We start from the raw sequence: 22004 nt of genomic DNA, 5'->3' as shown, positions 1-22004 counted from the left end.
TGACCGAGATCATCACATTTGATGGTGATTTTATGCAGAAATGTGAGAAATTCCAACATTCATCATTTAACTTTATATTAGGGATATGCGCTACTAGTTGTTTAATCGTTTAACCACCTACTCATAATTAAACGTTTGGTATTTTATAAGTCGATTAATGGCAGCATCGTGCATCTTGACCCCCTTTTAGACATACGCTGAACTCCAGTAAAATCCCGTAATTTAAACGGGTAGCCATTATATCTGAAAGCAATTTCCCAGGTCGACTTTCATAGAGATGACACGGACATGAACCGAGTCGTGTACTAGTATGACGTCCAAAACATCACCGGGCCGCGGCATGTATAAAAGCGGCCTATTAATTCACCAGTCACAGCGCAAAGGCTGATGACGTACATATCATAGCGGGCCGATCGTCATTTCCTCTTTCTTCGCAGCAAGACGAAAAGCAATCAACAAATATCAAATCAAATCATCAAATTATCAATAAGGCAAACTAAAAAGATGGCAAAATTCAACTCGAAACATAATGAAATCAATTTGGTACTGAATCTTAGAACCCAGGAAGAGACAGCCCATCATCCATCTTTGGAAATTTGTGGTTTATTTTGTTGCCGATACCGACCAAAAATGACATAATGTCCGGGCTATAAAATCCTGTCCCTTGCCCTCTACAAACAGAGCGCAGAGTCGGGACAAGTCTGAAAGTGTCTGTAATTCCTGGTACATCTCCCAATGTCTGAAAGCCATGACATGGGGAAATCTCGCATCACATTACTTACATTACATACTTAATTCAGCGTGATATAAGTCTGAAAGGGCTTTAGGTAAGTTTTGGCGAATGTATTAGGAATGTACCGGTATTTCTCTTTCAATTATTTACCTTCATTAAGTCACTTTTTGTTACATCAGTACAATTTAAATAAACAACATGTCCTGAATGTGGGCTGAAATAGCTCATTATTTTAAAACTTTTACTATTAAAACTTTTGCATATCATACTTCTTATTTACCGTAATATGTGTATTAAATTATAGTCAGGGGTGCACATATTTTTTTTGCCCAGGTTCTCAGAGGAGGACCTGGAGATGTGACTTGGTCCTCATTGAGCTTGAGAGCCGACCCGCCTGATGTGATAAAATTATGACAAGCTTTACTTAGAGCCAATTAACTTTAATTAATTACATTAACAATTAATGCTTGATTAACATCAACTGGCACAACAAAATTGCCATTACTTTAAAGTGAAATGTAAAGAAATAAACATAAAAGCACCAATTCAAAATAAAGGGCATTATGCGGCTCCCACATTAACTCCAAGCCTTTGTAAAAGTGGGATGTCCTCCTTAGGGATGGGAATTGATAGGATTTTTACGATTCCGATTCCATTATCGATATTGCTTAACGATTTGATTCTTTATCGATTCTCTTATCGATTCTAATTTGGGGGAAAAGAACAAACATTTTGATTGGCATCGAGTTTGTTTAGTCAGAAGTCACAACCTCACAAACTCACAACGAGGTCAAAAGAGGCCCAAAGCCTCAATGTGAACTGTGGCAATAAGTGGCAAATACACAAGAATGTGTAACATTTTACTGAAACTTTTTTCTAATAGAAATAAAAAATATTGGTTTATATTGGCATATACGTCGTTGTTCTGCCTTTGGCAATTTGTGTTAAACGCAAGGGTCCCCAAACATTTTTCTGTGACGGCCACATAACTTTTCCCTTCTCTGATGAGGGACCGGGGTCAGTTTGTAACAGAAAAGTGTGACATTGCAGGAGTGCCTAAATGGAAAAATTTATTGTTTTTCAGAAAGCCACAATCAAATAACCCTTTCTGGATTCTTCACGGAACAAAAGTAAATAAAATAGAAATAATAATATGATATAATAATAATAAAAACACTATTAATTAATTAGATACTAACCAAATAACCCTCTCTGAGTTCTTCACAGAAAAGGCCAGGAAATAAACAACACGTGTAAAAAAAAAAAAAAAAAATGTTCAGGGAGCCGGACCAAATGTGGAGGCCAGCCGTATTCGGCCCGCGGGCCGTAGTTTGGGGAGCCCTGGCAAAGCGTATTATTTACAATTAATGCATGCCTTTTAGTTTTTATGGTGCTTTCGCGCTTCCCTTGTGCTTCCTCATGCGAAGAAGAATGCGCTCACGTGAAGAAGAGCGCGCTTACACGTGAAGAAGAAATGCGCATCCAAATCGAGTGAGCGAGTTAGTGAGAGAGGGAAACACTGCTACGAGCCTACGTTCTTTGTTAATGTTTGTAAAATATCTACAGAGGCAACGCCTGTATGTATCATATTTTGTGTTGTTGTTGTTGTTGTGTGTTTCCACTCGCGATCGGACACTTAAATCCAGTTGTGTAGTGGTTTGAACGATGTGCTAATGCTAGCGAACGCATGCTAACCATATTGTATTAGCAGCTAATCATCGCTGATTTACGTTGATGCAAACCTGTTTGTTATTGGGGACGAAATTGATTTGTTTCATTTCTATTTTTAGTTTCACTCTTCAAGTGATGGTTGAATAAAGTCAGCAAATTATACCAACGTCTTCTGCATCGTCATTTGGGAGTTTAGCCCACTGTATAGCCAGGACTGAGCCTTAGCGTCTCTGTACAGTCGTATTCATTCCCTCCCGATGCAGTTCCCTCCCGATGCAGTTATCTCCACCTTGCAATGACTGCAAGTCGCTTTGTTGTAATGTTTCCTCGTGAAGTGAAGACACACTTTCGAGCGTTTGAACCTACGTGCTGTCATTGTTATGTTTACGGCTGCAATGCTCGTGCTAAACCATCGTAACCTTTCATATTCATCCTCTTTCCTGGTTAGGTGTAGCCAAACTTTGGAGCGAGTGGTTCTTGGCGCCATGCTATTTTGATGCGTCTAGACAACAAGACACGTCACGACGCAATATGCGTCTTTAGGAATCGTTAAAGGGATCGTTAAGGCTTTTTCATTGTGATGTCGAGGCCTCGAAACACTTGGAACCGGTTCAGAATTGGAATCGGATTTCGATTCCCATCCCTAGTCCTCCTCATAAGACCTCATTGAACGTGCATGTTTAGCTTTGTAAAATGCGGACAAAAACACGTTTGTCAGTGCATGGCGGTTTTCATGACCTTTATTCCGCCACTTGTCCATAGGGCGAGTGGGGTCCTGTCTGACATCGATAATTTGCTTAATTGCCACATGCTGTTTTTTTCGTGCTTTTCAAAGTTTGGATGGCTGAAATTCTTTGACCCTACATAAAATGCGCTGCTCTTATCAGCGACATTGGGATTCTCACGGCACATTTTGTACCGCATTTCCGTGCGAGCATCATTTACTTCTAGCCATGGTACCTCCTGCAGCCACTTTTCAGCAAAAGTCCTTTTTTTCCGGTAGCTCCGATGACGTCTCCGTCGTCTGTCTGTCTTTTGACGGGGGTGGGGGAACATGGAAATAATTACTCAGTGGGGCCTGCCTCTTCGACATTTTGAGAAGTTATTTTCTCGTGTCCGCCGCAAATACAGTGGTCAGCCATCGGTACGCAAAAGCGTATGGAAGCCGTTGAGGGCCAGCGCGTTTGTCTACGTCCAGTACGCATGTGCGCATGCGGACCACTAATGTGCACCCCTGATTATAGTTTTCTTGCTTATAGACTAGTCGACTAGTCACAAATAAAATCTGAGACTAGTTGGTAGGGAAATTAGTTGAAATTCCCATCCCTAGTATATATAAAAGACAATACAACTCTGATGATAAAAATAATAATAATAATGAAATATTACAACACTGACGAAAAAAACGTCAGCTTTTTGATTCACACATCAGAGATAACGCAAAAGAAAATACCACTTTGGCGCAAAACAGAGGATATATGGTACTTATGTAAATATTCAAAACAAAATGTCTAAGTCCATAGAGGCCATACTAATCACACACTCAATAACACTAAATGCAAATGGGCAAGGGCACGCTAATAACATGGCTTAAACCAAATTTGAGTTCCTGTATGTGTAACTCTTAACCTAAAAAGGTTTGAAAAATCTTTATGGTTTTGCATATTAAAATGTTAACAATCTTACAAAGAGAATCAAATTAACTGTAACTGTATCTAATTTTTATATCGACAATAGCACATTAACAGATTCATTTGGACCTTGTGGAACGAATTCTTCACAAATTCAGCGTGGCTGTGATCAAAGATTGCAGCTTGTATAACCTGAGTAGCATTTGATAATAATCTAACAATGTTTTTGACAAATTACCCAAAATCACATATCCGATAAAGATAACTACTTCAATCACGTAGCTATTCACTCACAGTCATGCACCCAAATAATAAACACGGATGCAAAGGAATGGGACAGCAAATCAAAGCCCTGCTTTTTCCCTAACCATTAATATGCATACAGTGTTGTTGATGTCAGAGGGATTGCTTGGGTGCTACTGAGATACGTGCTGATACATATCATCACTACACAATGCTTGGCTTGCAGTCAACAGCCGGCTGGTCAAAGGTGCATCTACTCCCCAGGTAAAGTGTCATCTGCCTTAGTTTCTACTTTTCTTTCACCACCAACACCCCATCTTTGCTCTCATCTCACACCCTTTGCTCTTTCCAACTGAAATTACATATCCAGAGGAATAGTGTGCGAGAGCTTATTCCTGACACATGGATTGAAAAATGAAGGACAAAAAAATGAGATACAACGAGAAGGCAACAAGTCCTTTTGAGAGGCAATGACAAGTTCTGTTCTGTCTATAATATAAAGTATGGCCAAGGCTGTTTCCATGACTGTCCATTCACACTGAAAGGGTGGATGCTTGTAGTGATAATGGAAAGAAGATGAACAGCCTTAAATTGGTTACTCTGTCCAGACCAATGGAGTTCTTCTGCCTTCTGCAAACTGTTAGAACCCAAAATTGGAAGCATGGGATTGATGAAAATTACTTGGGAAGATTACACAAATCATAGTTCCAGGCAAACAATTCAAATGGAGCTGCAACTGATTCATTCCACCAGGTTTAAAGAAAAACATTGGGTGTTTACCTTCAAGCATTGAAAGAGTCAATGCATTTGGTGCAAAATTGTTTACTCCGTTACATTTACTCAGACCCGGCAGCATGGGCGGGCATTATGGGGCTGGGCCCACCCTGAGAGACTTCTGTGGGTTTCGGCGTAATTTGTACAAGTGAGCACTGATTTTTAAATGTGTACGCCGTTCAAAATCTGTACGTTTTTCATGGATTACGTTTTTTTTTTTCTTCTCCGTTCCGATTTTGTCACCATTTCGGCAATGAGACAATGTGCGTTACGATGCGTTACTACGTTGGTTGAATGACACGAGAAAAGTCAGAGACACTGAGAGCGAAGTGTTTGTTGTGACGCTGTACCAAACGCGATGCTAGGCCAGGTGGCTCCAACATTTCCTGACTGTAGCCGACAGCCTACAATCTTTGCCTGGATATCAAATGCTTTTAGAACTACATGCGAAATGACAGATAGCGGCGTTAATTAACAGCTGCCATTTTGAAGCAGTAGACTTCTCAGAAAGGCTCTGTTGTAGTGAACCTTCCTCGCAAACTTAACTTTTTGTCTAAAATACTCCTAAATTGAAAAAATCGTCACTTGAATCTATCTTTAAATGATGAAACAGTTTCAAAACTTTAACATGTTGAAAGTAGACAGAAGGGAACTAATGCAAGAACTGTAGCAATTTTAACAACAGTTGATTCACAACGATAAACGATTTCCAAACATAGCAAAGGTGACTATGTTTTTTTTTTTTTTTTTTTTTTTTTTTAATGAAAAAAAAACATGAAAGGTAACACCAGTTACTTTGCCAAGTAACTAATTATTCTTACCTTCAGGTAACTGAGTTACTAACTCAATTACTTTTTGGGGAAAGTAATTCGTAACTAATTAATTACTTTTAAAAATTAAGATTAGCAACACTGGTCATAAAGATGAAATCTGCAGAATGAAAACTGACGAAAGCGGAGATTTCATTCTGGCAATTTGTTGCTCAACACAATTTGCCTGCAACAATTGCTGATCACTTCTCAGAATTAGCAAAAGAAATGTTCCCTGACTCGAGGATTGCATTGGTAAGTTAATTTTATCAATTGACCTTTTTAGTTTATAACTGGACACACTAACGAACTACCTTCAAGTCAAACTGAATTGCGAGCTGAAGTGCCATGACGTGCAGCCATCAAGACATGACAGAAATTGCCAAAAGTGCTACATACAATTCTAACAAAAGTCACTGTTAAATTTTACTAATCATGATGTAGCTGAAGATATTGATTGTTCTTTGATTTCAACAGGTTATATGTTACAATATTACCAATAAGTTAATATTATTTTAAAAATTGAGTTTTATTTTTGTTTCATATTGCACGCTATATACAACGTTGTAAGATTAGTCACCAATTTATAAGGGCATACGTCACTATTTGTAAGATTGCCAACGGCCTCAGGTTGATAGGTATGTTTTCGTTTCATGAACTACCACTTGTGTTTTCAGTGACAGAAAATATTTCAGTGCACTGATGTAGTAATGTACAGGTAATAACGCCATTGTTCAGGCTAAATTTACATTGAAGAAGTGCGCCCCCCCCCCCCAAAAAATGTAATGCCCCCCCATGTAATTTCTTTCTGCAGCCGGGTCTGCATTTACTTGAGTAACTTTTCAAGAAAAATGTACTTCTATGAGTTTTTAAGAAGCCATTCTTTTTACTTCTACTTGAGTAGATTTGTAAAGAAGAAATGCTACTCTTACTTTGCTTTTTGGGGCTACACAAGTTGTTACATTTTTGTCTTTATTCTATTCTATTCTATTCTATTCTATTCTATTCTATTCTATTCTATTCAGTCTTTATTCCACATATTAGATTATCTTTTTTCTATTTTGCCAGAGACGCCAACAGTCACTCTACTAGTTTCACCAATGAGACATCATAACAATAATCACGATCCAATGATGCCAATCAGACTCAAGCTTGCCATTCTATGATTACACTGGCCTGTTCAATCATGTGGCATCTTTAAAGCACCCTAAAAAAATAGGTATTTGACGTAGAGCGCCGTCGTCAACATGACTCAAAAGCGTGGATTTTAACCTCTCTCCTAGTTTTTATTTGGCACCGATTTACCACACAAAACCGGAGATATGATCCTTTTGGTTTCATCGTAGTAAATACTATAATTTTCGGACTAAATGCAACTACTTTTTTCCCCCTCGTTTTGAAAGCGGCTCATAGTCCTACACGCCTATTTGTGGATTTATTTGGGTTGATAGATAACACTTTATTTGACAGTGGCATCATAAGACTGCCATATGACCGTCGTAATTATGACATGACACTGTCATTCGTATTATTGAATGCTTACGACAGATGTCATCAAGTGTCGTGCGACAAATTATGTCACTAACTCCATTTTAGTGAGTCAAAGGATAGACTATAAAATACTACTGCTCGTCTACAAAAAACTTTATGGCCTTGGACCAAAATACATGCTTGATTTTTTTGGATCCCTATGAAGCATCTAGATCCCTAAGGAGGTTGGGAAACGGTCTCCTGTATGTTCCAAGAACAAGAACCAAGCAGGGTAAGACATAATTTAGTTATTCTGCTCCTCACCTCTGGAACAAGTTACCTGAAGGTCTGAAGTGTGCTCAAACTGTTAGCTCCTTTAAATCAGGGCTAAAAATGCTTTTGTTTATAACAGCATATTTATAACTGTTTAAATATTTCAAATTTCAAGCTACGGTATTTGCTTTTTATTCATTGTCTAGTTTACTTCCATTTCTGATTTCAATTATCATTAGTTCTTTGTCTACTTTGTTTCCATTTCTGATTTCAATTAGTTTTCTATTCGTGATTTAATGTGATTTTTATGTATAATTTTATTTCATTTTTCAATTGTCTTTAACTTTCATTTGATTTAATGTGATTTTTATGAATCATTTTATTTCTGCTCGTGGATCTTCATGTGATGTAAAGCACTTTCAATTGCCTTGTGTTGAATTGTGCTATACAAATAAATTCACCTTTTCTTGCCTTGCGTTGCCTTGCCTGAGGATCTTTTGCATCCATTCTAAAGTGAGATAATTTGCCGGATGACACAAGATTACATCTGCCATAAGCATTCATCAATGCTCATGGCAGTGGCATGTCATAATTATGATGGTCTTACAACAGTCTTACAGGGCCACTGTCAAATAAAGTGTTACCAAATACCATAACTAGCAATAAATGAAACATTATTGAAACAATTGGAACAGAAGCTGAAGAAATAATTAGCACCGGCCATGAATTTTGATTGTTATTTACATCTGTAGCGCTGCAATGCATGGTAGGAGGCAATTTAGACGTCAACAGTGTTTCCAGCAGATGGCAGCAGAGGTTGACTGTCTCCTTCAAGGAAGTAGTGATGGCCAAATAAAGCTTTTTGAAGCAATGAAGCTTTGCAGCCAATTGGTTCATAGCTTCATGGTGGTTCATTTGGTCTTATGACAGTCGTATAATGCCGCTGTCAAATAGAGTGTTACCAGTTAATATCTTCTTGTGTAAATATCGCATAAACAGTGAGGACAGCTGCGGTTTATAGTCCAGTGCGGCTTATCTATGAACAAATTCCATTTTCATGTCAAATTTGGTGGGTCGCGACTTATAGTCAGATGCACCTTATAGTCCGAAAATTACAGTATGTTTTCTCTACGAAAGGGCACTCATGCTCTTTGAAAGAATTATTAACGAATTAATTCCTGTTTTTTCTTTTATCTCGTCGCAATTCCATTTTTTTTTCCTTTGGCTGAATCTGGTTATGAATTAGGTTATAGCATAGACTTCATAATTATATTGACAGGACAGAATCCCCAGACACTGCGGCACGCCTTTTCGTAGGGGGCCGTCCCACACTCTGCTTCAGTTATTTGCAGTCGGTCTTAGTTCTTCTCAAACACATGCAGCGATCCAACTACAGATTTAGGTTGAAAAAGTATGAAAGCTGTACCGCATACAAATAGGAAGGATTGTCTCTGGAGTGATTTGTTCGAGGATTCAAGGTAAGTATTATATTTTTCGTACCATGCATGCATTTTAAAACGTTGTGAAAAGAACAATGGGAGAAATTAGCTGCTACAGCATCTGCGTTATACTTCACAATATTTACGTAAAATAAGTATGAACTGCCTGTTTTTTTGCTTTTAACCAAGAATCCAGACTCTTTTACGTCCATATATAAAAAGAATTCAGGGATTTAAGCATTTATTCACAAGAATTTCAACATAAAATGCTCTTTGTGGTGATAAGGCGGCGCCACAGTGGCTTAAAGACGAGCAGCACATTCGACATATTTACGTAAAATAAATGCTAACTGCCCGGTTATTTTGCTTTTAACCAAGAATCGAGACTGTTTTACGTCCATATATTTATAAAGTATTGAGGGATTTAAGCATTTATTCACAAGAATTTTCAACGTAAAAAGCTATTTGTCTGTGTTTCCGCTCAACTTTGAAGGAGATTGGGCCCCCTATGAATCAGCCCCGCGCCCCGTGTCCCGTCAGTACATTATGAAGTCTATGGTTATAGTCTTATTCTTCTTCAAAGTATCATAACAACAGTTCATATAAATAATTTCGTGCTGAGAAAAAATGACATTGTTAAAAAAAAAAAAAAAAAACTATGTAAGCAGTTAATCACAATTTTAATTATTACTCAAGTATTCTTTTCACCAAATAATTTTTTACTTGTACTTGAGTACATTCTTTTATGACAACTTTTACTTGAGTAATATTATTTTGAAGTAACATTACCCACCTCTGATTGTCGTTGATTTATCAGGTGCTGAACAGTGGGTCAGGTTGGGTGAACTCTATTTGAACCATATTTGCTCATAAACCTGTGATCAGCAAAGCTCTATGCCGTAACTGATCCTATTTACATGCAAGTACACAAATATGAGGAGCATCATCGATAAATGGCATTGAAAAACATGGCTAAACAGACAGTCCACCTGGTGGAGAGTTCAAACACAGAGCAGTCCAATCGGGGAAAAAGTGTGTGACTCGCAGACAATCGAATTAACAAGCAGGGGTACTGAAATTGTGACTGAAACTGTGACAGTTGCAATGGGAGCTCCTGGTTGTGTGCCAGACTCCTCCAGCAGGGCAATAGCTCACACGCAGAAAAACACATCATAAACACTAGCTGGAACAAGTTGATGGAGACACATATCATAAGTTGTTAGTGGTTGTAACACATATATTGGTATCATGGATGCACTCTCAAAGTGTGTAAAGGCTTTACTGATACAATCCTTTACTTCCATCTTTTTCTTGATCACTCAACTGAAGTTTAGCCCAGCAGAAAACTGGCAGACAACATCCTTGACTGCTCAACAGTCAATCACGCTGTATAGAAACATACTGCCTTTCACATTCGTGTCACTGAGTACAAACTGAACTCAAGATGCCTGCACCAAAGTAATGCAAGCATGCAACTATGACATCAATAATTTGTTTTACAGGACCTATATGAAACAAAAATTTTAAATGTGGGGAGAAAAAAAACTCTTAAAACTAATAAAACCTTGATTTATTAGTGACTTCTTTTACAGAAGGATCAGACAGAATGCGGTGTGATTTCAGTCTGTCCCTTTTGAGGCTTTATTCCTCCCGCCACTCAGATTACATAGTAGTTACTGAAATTAATGTCAAGTTATGCAGATGGAGGGACAGTGAGTGGAACAAATTCCAATGACACCAACATCTCTCTTTCTTATTCCATGTGGAATTCCTAACTATTTTTAAAATGGCATTTCACAAAAAAATGACAATTTATTGCAAAGATAATCAAAATAATATTTTCTCAACAGTTTCTCATGAAAATAATGTGCAGTCTTGATGTAACCTAAATTCCATCTACAGTGGTATGAAAAAGTATTTGAACCTTTTGGAATTTCACACATTTCTGCATAGAATCACTATCAAATGTAATCTGATCTCTGTCAAAATCACACAGATGAGAAAACAGTGTCTGCTTTCACTAAAACCACCCAAAAATTTATAGGTTTTCATATTTTAATGAGGATACTATGCAAACAATGACAGAAGGGGGGAAAATAAGTAATTGAACCATCACATTTAAAATTTTGTGGAAGTTATTGCTGCCACTTTGGCAGCAATAACTTCAACCAGACGCTTCCTGTAGTTGCAGATCAGTCTGGCACATTGATCAGGACTAATCTTGGCCCATTCTTCTCTGCAAAACTGCTGTAGTTCAGTCAGATTCCTGGGATGTCTGGCATTAATAGCTGTTTTTAGGTCATGCTACAGCATCTCGATGGGGTTCAAGTCTGGACTTTGACTTGGCCCCTCCAGAACGTGTATTTTGTTCTTCTGAAACCATTCTGAAGTTGATTTACTTCTGTGTTTTGGATCATTGTGTTGTTGCAGCATCCATCCTCTTTTTAGTTTCAACTGTCTGACTGACGGCTTTAGATTTTCCTGCAAAACATCCTGATCAACTTTTGAATTCATTCTTCCTTTAATAATTGCAACTTGTCCAGGCCTTTAGGCAGAAAAAAAACAGCCCCAAATCATGATGCTCCCCCACCATGCTTCATGCTGGGGATGAGGTGTTGATGTTGGTGAGCTGTTCCATTTTTCCTCCACACGTGACGTTGTGTGTTACTCCCAAACAATTCAACTTTGGTTTCAACAGTCCACAAAATATTTTGCCAAAATGTCTGTGGAGTGTCCAAGTGCCTTTTTGCGAACATTAAATGAGCAACAATGTCTTTTTTAGACAGCAGTGGCTTCCTCCGTGGAGTCCTCTCATGAACACCATTTTTGGCCATAGTTTTACATATATTTGATGTGCGCACAGAGATATTGGACTGTGCCAGTGATTTCTGTAGGTCTTTAGCAGACACTCTAGGGTTCTTTTTTACCTCTCTGAGTATTCTGCGCTGAACTCTTGGCATCATCTTTGGTGGACGGCCACCTCTTGGGAGAGAAGCAACAGTGCCAAACTCTCTCCATTTGTAGACAACTTCTCTGACTGTCGATTGATGAACACCCAGACTTTTAGAGATTGTTTTGTATCCTTTCTGAGCTTTATACAAATCAAAAATCCTTGATCACAGGCCTTCAGACAGCTCTTTTGACCGAGCCACGATGCACATCAGACAATGCTTCTCATTAAGACATTTCTTAGCAGGTGTGTGTTTTATAGTGGGCAGGTCAGCTTTAAACCACTCATCAGTGATTGGGCACACACCTGGCTTAAAATGTTTGGTAAAAAATGGTTTCGATTGCTCTTTAAGTCTCCTTAGGCAGAGGGTTCACTTACTTACCCCCCCCCCCCCCCCCTTTCATTGTTTACATGATATCCTCATATGAAAACCATAAATGTTTGGGTGGTTTGAGTTAAAGCAGACTCTTTATTTTCATCTGTGTGATTTTGACAGAGGTCAAATCACATTTGATGGTGAATTTATGCAGAGATGTGAGTAATTCCAAAAGGTTCATAAAGTAATGGGATACTGTAATGTCTTGTTGTTATAGCTGGCCAAAATAGATGGCAGCAAAGAGGCAGAAGGGTATCCCCTGCATGCCATAAATCAGGAATGGCTTCAGCATTCCTGTGACAGTGCAAAGAATACACTGGAACCAAATGCATGTAATGTCCTGTAAACTCATTTTCATGATTTGATTTAAAAAATGTATGAAATATGTTTGAAGACATGTGCTGAAAACATGTGCAAAGACTAAGAGACAATTAGTATTGAATTGCTGAGTTGTAGTAATTAATTCTATTTCACCTCTTCAGCTAGCAGGATTTTATGGGAGAGCCTAAATGAAGGATGTGCCGACATCAGCAGATCTCTGGCTTTCTGGCCCGCCCCTCCCTCTATATAAAGACTAAGCGTCGAATAGCCACTGACGGCGCTTAAAGTGTAACTTCCTCATTCATAATAAAATGGCCACGCTACGGTTTCAAGGTTTCAATTCCCCAAAAATACTGTATATCTTCCCTTGGGTATTCATATGTTTTGTGTTATGTGGGGCTTTGTGAAATAATGCATGGAGAAACAGCTTCTGAGTAGTTGTGAGCTGCAACGCAGCATAGGAGGAGACATGAAAAACCATCGAGAGGCACCAGGAAGCATCGTGCAGCAATGTCCCACACTAGATGCGTCACAGTTGGATACAGTTCCATCAACGGTCTTCTGAATTTCAACAAAGGCAGCTTCTGCCAGATTTCAGTCTAAGGCGCCTCACCATCAAACAATCGTGAGTTTTAAAAAATTTTTTATTTTCTTTCAAGGCACATTTACCAAACACTATATCACACAGTTATCGAGCAAACTATGTGTGTAGTGCTAGCATTACGTGAGTAGTGTTGGGAATAACGACGTTATAAATAACGTCGTTACATAACGACATAATAATAAGTTATTTTTTTCAGTAACGGGGTAATCTAACTAATTATTTTTTCCGCCGTTACAACGCCGTTACCGTTACTGACGGTCAAAAGCGGTGCTTTACTTATGCTGAATAAATTGAAGAAACTACCAGCCGTAGCGAGTCTACTCTGCTGTTTATTTGTCATCCAAGACTTGGGGTGCGTTCAGGTTCGAGAATAGTGCACGTGTTTTGTTTTGTGCTTTTTTCTTAGCAAAGATATATCACACAGGACATGCTGGCACTCTGTTTCTTTAATAGCACATATAACTTCAACATTAACACAAAGGTACGGCTCTCGGCAGGCCGTCTCTCTAACTCACTCCCACATCATGTGAACAAAACATTATTGGCGCCGTGTGCACTTTAGGGTGCCTCGGATAATTCTGTATCAGAATATTACAGCACATATTTCTTATGACTCCAGGCTGTTTGTCCCTGCTCATTCAATTAGACAATGCTTTCCAAAGCTTGCTAACATTTCTGTTTTTGCTACACCTGAATGCTAGCCTCGTTCCCATCCCCCACTGTCAGCCAGCAAGAACGCTGCTTCCATCTTGAGGATGGCAGACGCTTTGAGGGTAACGGGAGGAGTAGGGATACGAGGCTACCTGAATACACCACCTGGATTAATGCGATGGAAGTGATTGTGATTGGCTGAGGGTTAGAGTCATGTGTCATGGTAAGCCAATCAGAGCCAATCACACACAAACAGCGCGTGTGGCAAACACACACACGCAAAACAGATGCAGAGTGATATGATGGCAGAGCATTCAGAGGAAAATTTGTCCTTTACGAGGTAGAGATATAAACACTATTTCAAGTCAAAATACTTGAAGTACGGTAGGCTATGTCTACTTGACCACTTGTCTCAGGTTGTGAGAGTTAGATTTAATTGATTAAACTCACTTTATATTGTTTACTACTGAATGTTATTTTATTATATTGTTTACTGTTTATTTTTGTTGCTCTTCAATTGTAGGATAAATCTGTTGCTGTTGAGGTGCAATAAATATTACAAGGTTCTTTAACACAACTACCTGTCTGTTCTTCTCTATTCAACTGACTCGAATACTGCTCAGAAAATTTCAAATTCTTTGACATACAACAACTTTGTTTTAAAGTAACGGAAATAATTACTTTCCCTGGTAACTAGTTACTTTTACTATAGAGTAATTCAGTTACTAACTCAGTTACTTTTGGGAAGAAGTAGTGAGTAACTATAACTAATTACTTACGTAACGTGCCCACCACTGTACATGAGTAGTTAACATTAAATGTGACCGAGAGAAGTGGTTCTTCCCGCGCACGCGTTCACAAAGCTTTGCTAGAATGAAAGTGAGAGCGGGGAATGCTAAATATGGGGCCGAGAGACCCCAGGCATCTGCTCACCAACGCCATGTCTACAGTAGCAGGGTATTTGCCGTTTTTGTGTTACGAAGCGTGAGATAGGCACCATCAATTCGTGAAAGAGGACATTGACTTACTCGAAAGGTAAGATAATCTGGTGATGTCACGATTTTTTTTAGGTCACGATTCGAGTATCAATACTTTTTTTTAGTATCGATACTTTAGATACATCTAACACGCTGTGCCAACGCAGCGCCAGCCACAACCCAACAAACTAGAGATGTCTCGATCCGATCACTCTCCGTCCTGCTGCTTTTCTTGGTCCGCAGTGCACTCCAGATTGCTTGTTCAATTTTTAACCGTTTTCAAAATAAGGAAATATCAAGTAAGACAAAATAAGGATATATCAAGTAAGATCACAAGCATAGATGACCAATGCTCACAAAGCCTGTCTTTTTTTTTTTTGAGAACTATGACAAGGGCTCAAAATTGAAGCTTTTCTTCGTTTTGTTGGCAAGTTTATTAGATCAGACAACTTGCCGGGATTTGTGACGTCTGCCATTTGCTTAGTGATCCTCACATCACCTCCATAAACTCAGCCACTCATTGCTATTCATGCAGGAACTTATGGGCCCTCCTTGGGAGAGTGTTATTCAATGGGATCTACAGCATAATCCAACAGATGTATTTTTGGCAGTTTGTCTCGTTCCACAAATGACCTTTCTTGGTCTCTTGATCTCTTTAATCGATTGCCTTGTTCTGTTTCATCGGACTGCAAAGATGTTATGACACCACAGATGCTTCATGTATTAGCTCAATACAGCATGAGGCTTTCCCTTAACCCGACTCTCCTCTACCTTTGTCTGTTTGCTTTCCCTGCTCTCTCTATTATGTTTGTTTTAACCTAATCTCTGTTCCTCGTTGCTCACATATTTGTTGAGTAGGCTCCAATTTTGCAATTGGCCCCCGCTTATCATATCTGGCTTTTCTTTAGTCCTACCCCCGTATTACAAAAAAGGGAAGGTGAGGGTAGCTCGATCTGGATTATGGGTCAAAATCAACAACCAGTCATCAATTGCATTAGTATTGTACACCTCAATTCCAACTGATTCATCTTAACGATACTGAAGTGGCTATTATGGATGATTTTGGACATGATCGCCATTTGACCAATCCTGATAGGAATTTTTGTGATTTAATTTTAATTTATACTCAGTATAGCCAATTAAGCATGCAGGTTTGAGGAGGGTTCGGAAATTCTGTGTAACATCATCCTGCCTAACCCTACTCTGAGGCAACATCTAGAAATGATAAGGTTGGACTAGGGCTGGGCGATATGGCCTCAAGTATTTATCACTGTAAACTGAGCAGATTTACCCCGATAATGATAAATGACGATAAAATTCGCCCAAGCGGACTGTTATATAATTTGAAAATCTGAAATACAAATTAACTGTTTCTCATTGATTTATTTAACAGATTTCAATTTAACATATTTAAACAATTGTACATGCAGTCTAAACATTAAGTGTATAAAAGTTTCTTGTAAACCATAAAAATTCAAGTATGAACATTTATAACAGCTTGTAAGACTTGAACAATGTACAACATTACAAAAATCAATACGAAAACTGTGCAAATATGTCATTGTAACACAAATGACTTACAGTTTGAACAAAACAATTCAAACAGACAATTTATTGTTAATGGCTGCTGTGACATAATTACTCAACAAAAGTGTTTACTTCAAGGTTTCAGTTTTTTTTTTCCTCAGAGCATTTTTTAATATAGCACGCACACATGCACCTCCCCTACCCAAACAGACACACACATTAAAGCTATATTGCTCTTTTGCCAATGAAACATTCAAGATTTTATCATGGCAGTAATTATACAGAATGAAGCAAGCACATACAGAAAAATAGCTGTGGCTATTAAACGGTAATATTACAGGCTTCACTGTTGCATTATAATTTATGCTGAATGCTTTACCCTCATAAAAGATATCAAAGAAATCACACACACACACACATGCTCACACAGATACAAAATAATGTGACATCCTAATTGCTAGATGCAGTCCGTGCCCAAACCACTCATTAAGTTGAGCAGTTTTGAAAAGGTTAGCGTTAATTTTATAGCGTTAGCTGCTAGCGTTAGCCAGTGGCCTGGTTACCAGTAGAAAGCACCCTCTCCTGAAATCGTGAGAACCAGGGAGGAAAGCGGGTGAAAGCCCGTTTGGAGGCTGCCAAGAGTCTACTTGAAGTCGGGTGAAAGTTTGTCGAAGCTCCCTTAAGCCCGACTCCATCACATTTGCTTGTAGTGATAGCTGCTAGCTGTAGCCACTAGCGTTAGCTTACCGGGCTTCTGTTTGTTTCAGTTCCTGATAACCACGTGACTTCATATGTAAGCACACTGACTGCTTTCTTAAAGGGAATGAACATAGCCGAACAACACAGAGTCTATAAGACTAAAAGATTTTAAAGATATTAAATTACTGAATTTACCGACATGGTCAAAATTATGTCGGTCATCGTGAAGAATTTCGGTAACGGTAAATTTTCGGTATATCCGGCCAGCTCTAGGTAGGACAAGATATTTCACACTTTTTATGAATTATACCTGGCCACACAGGCATTTACACAGCTTTTACAACCCAATTTTGCAGCAAGCTAAGCTCACGTTTGTACGAACAAGAGGCAGAGGCTTATGTATATATTAAGTCATTATCAATAAATTCTAACATAAAACATTGTTGAGTACCCTTATGCAAAATAAACATAACCTGGCTACGAATACATATATTCTTTGTTGTATGTGAGGTGAATCCTCTATGCTTGTTGTGCTAATGCTATCAAAGACTATCTTTACCGAGCCTTTCTAGTGTGCATTCTACTGCCTATGCTTTAAAGGGAAAGATCTGAATGTGAGATACGTATGTTTGTTTTTGCAAAGGCCTATCCGGAAAACTCAATCAATTTTCAAATTAGCCATATCATTCCACCTAGCAAACTGTAACTAATTACACAAAATACTGCCACTTTACGTTCCCTCTTCCAAAACATTTCGTATTTAACCTGGCTCCTTTCCCAAAGTCGATTTTCATCAGTCTGTGTGACTTTGATTCACAGGATTATATTTAAAAGTGCTTTCGTTTAAGCATTTTATATGAGGTGGAGAGGGACAAAAGTGGACACAAATCATTTTAATTGACCTCTTTACTCTATCAGTCCTTCCTAAAAGTGACCCATTTGCCACTCAAGTGCAGTGTCACGCAATTAGCTTAACCTAGCAGCGAACCCTATTACTTAATTGGGGACAAGGACAAAAGTCTGGAGAGTGCACAGTGCCCACTCTCTTTCACAAGCTTGTAAACTAAAATGAGAGGTAGTCAATCTGCTCCCAAGACTGCGAATGGCTGTCCAACACTGCTCTGAATAGCAACGATTCAGCTGTGAGCCCAAGTTCAATGCAAAGTATTAAAGAAACGTTGCGGAAATGGAAAGAGCAATAATTGAAGGAATATGAATGAAAAAAAGTGTGCAAATTGCAAAGGACATGAAAATGAGTTTCCTTATTGCTTCCATCTCAGTTTGCATTGAAGTTTAGGTTCATTATTTTTCAATTTTCTCCACCACATTTCCTGCTGCTTTTCCTTGTGTCATATTTGCAGTATTCTAGACCACCACCTGTCATCATCATCACTCTTCTCTGTTCTGAAGTCTGAACTGCCAACATAAACCAAATTAATGTTGTAGCCTTCACTGACTTCAATGGGCTGCCCCGCCACCTGCCACAATATTTTACCAACATTTTGACATAATCCTGCATATTAATGTTTAAGATTTTGAGCATCAAATCTCTCTGCCACAAAGGAAAGAAGGAAAATGTACAAACAAGAAATTGATTAAAACAATGAAGGCAGAAATGTAAGCAACCAAGTGGAAGAAGAGACTGCTGTCTCTGCATAACAAAATTGTTGGCAGGATGCCCTTGATAGAACACTATTGAAATTCGCACAGGACAAGATTAAAAACTAAAGAAAAAGCAAGCAAGAAAAAAAAGGATTTTGCAAGCATGATAACCTTTGACAGACTTGTGGCAGTGCTTCTTTCATCCATTGCTTCATTGAAAATCACTGTGTCTGGGTTTACAACACATAGTTCAAGTAGCGGGATATTTATCTTGTCACCAACTGCTTACTTAGCCCTATGCTGTCCGTTGTGTTTTGAAAATGGACTTTTTTAATTGAACTTGAACCTGGTAAATCTGCATTGAATAAGTCAATTCAGTTTATTTTTTTGCAGAGCTATTTAACAACAGAAGTTATTAGTTATGTCCTGATAAAATATTTATCATAAACGTCATAACCAATTGACGTGACATGGGAAACGGGGCCAATTCGTAGGGGGCCTACATATTTTCAAAAACTTCAAATTAAAATATTTACAAAACCAAAGCTGCTACTGACCAAAAACCCCAAACAGGCATCTATTTTAGCCATATATGAGTCTCCATGAGCAGCGTCATCAAAAAATTCAAAGTCGTTCCCTTATAAAATCCCGATAAATTATTTTTTATATAACACAACTTAAAATGGCTATAAAAGTCTCAGATTTTACACTAGATGCACATAAATCACCAAATGCAGAGATAATCAACTATATTTTCAGGATCTTGAGCAATATTTAAAATATATAAGTTTTTGACCAAAATAGCAACTTTTTTGTTGTTGTTATTAACTGCAAGTTTTCAACAGCTAATAAATAACTCAATTTAAAATCAGAAACTTAATACTTGAGGAAAACATGCAGAATCAATTATAAATAATATGTGAATATATTATTAATAAATTCTATATACAATCACAACTTATTATAGAATAGAATAGCCCTTTATTATCATTATACACTATATACTGTTCGCGAATGAGGCTAGCGGCTGCTTGGCTTAACAGGAGCTTTTCTGACGAAAATTCTTATGAATAAATATTTAAATCTCCAAATTTTTCATAGATATGGACGTAAAACAGTCTCGATTCTTGGTTTAAAGCAAAGAAACTGTGCAGTTAGCATTTACTTTACGTATATTGACGAAGTACAATGCTACTATGTTAGCGAAGGAGGATAGCGGCCGCCTGGCGTAAAAGGTGCTTTTTTGGCGAAAATTCTTGTGAATAAATGCTTGAATTCCAGAATTCTTCATAGATATGGACGTAAAACAGTCTCGATTCTTGGTTAAAGGCAAAAAAAAAACTTCAGTTAACATTTATTTTACGTATATTGACGAAGTACAATGCTACTATGTAAGCGAATGAGGCTAGCGGCCGCCTGGAGTAAACAGAGCTTTTGTGGCGAAAATGCTTGTGAATAAATGCTTAAATCCCTGAATTCTTTATGTTAGGGCCTCCGCCCCTCCTTCCTGAGCCCTGCCTCAGGTGAGGGGAGTTTTGCCTGATTACAGGTCGAATGTCAGACGGGTGAAGCGGCCAGCTGTAAGCAATCGTCATCAGCCAGTTTAGAAGCCTAGCGGACACACCACCACGTCGCCCGAACAACTTGTCTGTTTTCCACGTCAGTTGATTCTCTCATCCCTAGCGTATCTATTGACTTTGACCTCCGGCTCACAATATCTTTTCATTGTTTCCAGGACCTGATCAGCGTGCCCCTCGTCGGATACTTCTGCCAACCTCAGCCTGTCAAACCCCCAGCTGACAGCTACACACGTGGCATCCACAGTGCTCACCACGACCATTCCGCCTCCTGCCTCGCTTGAAGCTCAAGACCCAAATAAACGAGAATTCTCCCTCTCACCGTGTTTTGTCACGTTGCCTGCGTTGGGATCCCCCCCACCGGTTCCACCATCCCTAACACTTTATAGATATGGACGTAAAACAGTCTCGATTCTTTGCTAAAAGTAAACTATGAGGCTAGTCAGTTACGAAAATTAGCCACCTCCATGTGCAAACAAAGAAGGAAATTCCTGCGAATAAATGCTCAATCACGAATGCATGGTATGAAAAATATAATATTTACCTTGAATCCTCGAACAAATCACTCCTGAGACAATCCTTCCTGTACAACTTTCGTAGTTAAATCCAATCGTAAGTAAATCCAAGCTTAAATCCGACATGAGCGTGTGCCGTCTTCGGCTATTGATAAATGAAGCTCGGCTCCCTCTGATAAGGCGTCGCGCAAAGAATGACGAAGAGACACGTCAATAGTGATGATGTCTATGATATTTATGTACCCAAGTCTGAGTCACCTGATGTGGAGGAGTTGCCAATACCAACTTGCGATCAGACACTTTGGTAATGTAACCTGGCACGCCAGATTTATTTTTCCATATAGCTGTTACAAATATATTCAACATATCAATCTGAGAACGATCCGATCGAGACTTGTTCCATGGAAAGAACCTTAAAAAAAAACATACAGAATGTTGATTGAAATTAAGAAAACAATCGTTTGCACATGAAGGTTATGGTGTCCTGAAAAAAAAAGAGACCCAACCAGGCCATGGTGAACAACATCAGACAAAATAGGTCTGGACTTTAAAGTGTTAAGAAAGCAACTGAACCCCATATTGGTAAACACAAGGTGTCTGAAAAGGTTTCATTGAAATTGTGTTTGTTAATTTAGTCATTTTTAGTACAAATGCAAACTATGGAGCGGAGTTTCCAACCCAAAGAGCTAAAATACTGTCGAAAGTTAAGAATGCCTGCCTGACTCAGAGGTGTCTGAGGTGTGACTTTGTAGAGGTGATGGCTCCAAGAGGACTCTCCTTCCATCTCTCATTATCAGAGCATTCAGCGTAACGCAGAATCTCATTGGCCTCCAGTTCAACTTTAACTGCATCTGTCCCTTGGGTTCATTCCCTGAGTGTGTGCACATTTGCGTGTGTGCACGCTGGTCGTAAGATTCAGTCACACAAGGTGGAGGGCAACGCTCTCATCTGATTAGTTCATACGTGTGTTGAAAAATGAATTGTATCAAAAGGGGATAGGATTTTGATCTTTATTCCTTAAAGATTTTAATTTGAGAGTGTGTCCTTCAAGTTTAATGCTCTGATTTCTTTTGTTCTTTAATTTTACAGTCATGAAAGTTGCGTGTTTTCTAACATATTTGGTCATATGGATATTTAATATCAATTTTAACAATCTTGGAAG

The 22004-nt window shown here is 38.6% G+C and overlaps 1 protein-coding gene and 1 long non-coding RNA gene across 3 annotated transcripts in view; one reads left to right on the top strand and one right to left on the bottom strand.

The window, feature by feature from the left end:
• col14a1a (collagen, type XIV, alpha 1a) overlaps positions 1 to 22004 on the bottom strand; it is a 219102-nt gene that overhangs the window by 152917 nt on the left and 44181 nt on the right. The window lies entirely within an intron of this gene.
• On the top strand, positions 17274 to 20793 carry LOC130914793 (uncharacterized). 2 transcript variants are annotated; one of them, XR_009062998.1, is made up of 3 exons: positions 17274 to 17421; positions 20300 to 20409; positions 20486 to 20793. It is a non-coding gene; the product is annotated as an uncharacterized LOC130914793 (long non-coding RNA). The 2 variants fall into 2 exon arrangements; XR_009062999.1 differs by having other exon boundaries at positions 20240 to 20409.

The sequence above is a fragment of the Corythoichthys intestinalis genome, chromosome 4 (genome assembly GCF_030265065.1).
Source record: "Corythoichthys intestinalis isolate RoL2023-P3 chromosome 4, ASM3026506v1, whole genome shotgun sequence".
In the NCBI taxonomy this organism is placed as follows: Eukaryota; Metazoa; Chordata; class Actinopteri; order Syngnathiformes; family Syngnathidae; genus Corythoichthys; species Corythoichthys intestinalis.
This window is presented reverse-complemented; position numbering and strand designations above follow the sequence as displayed.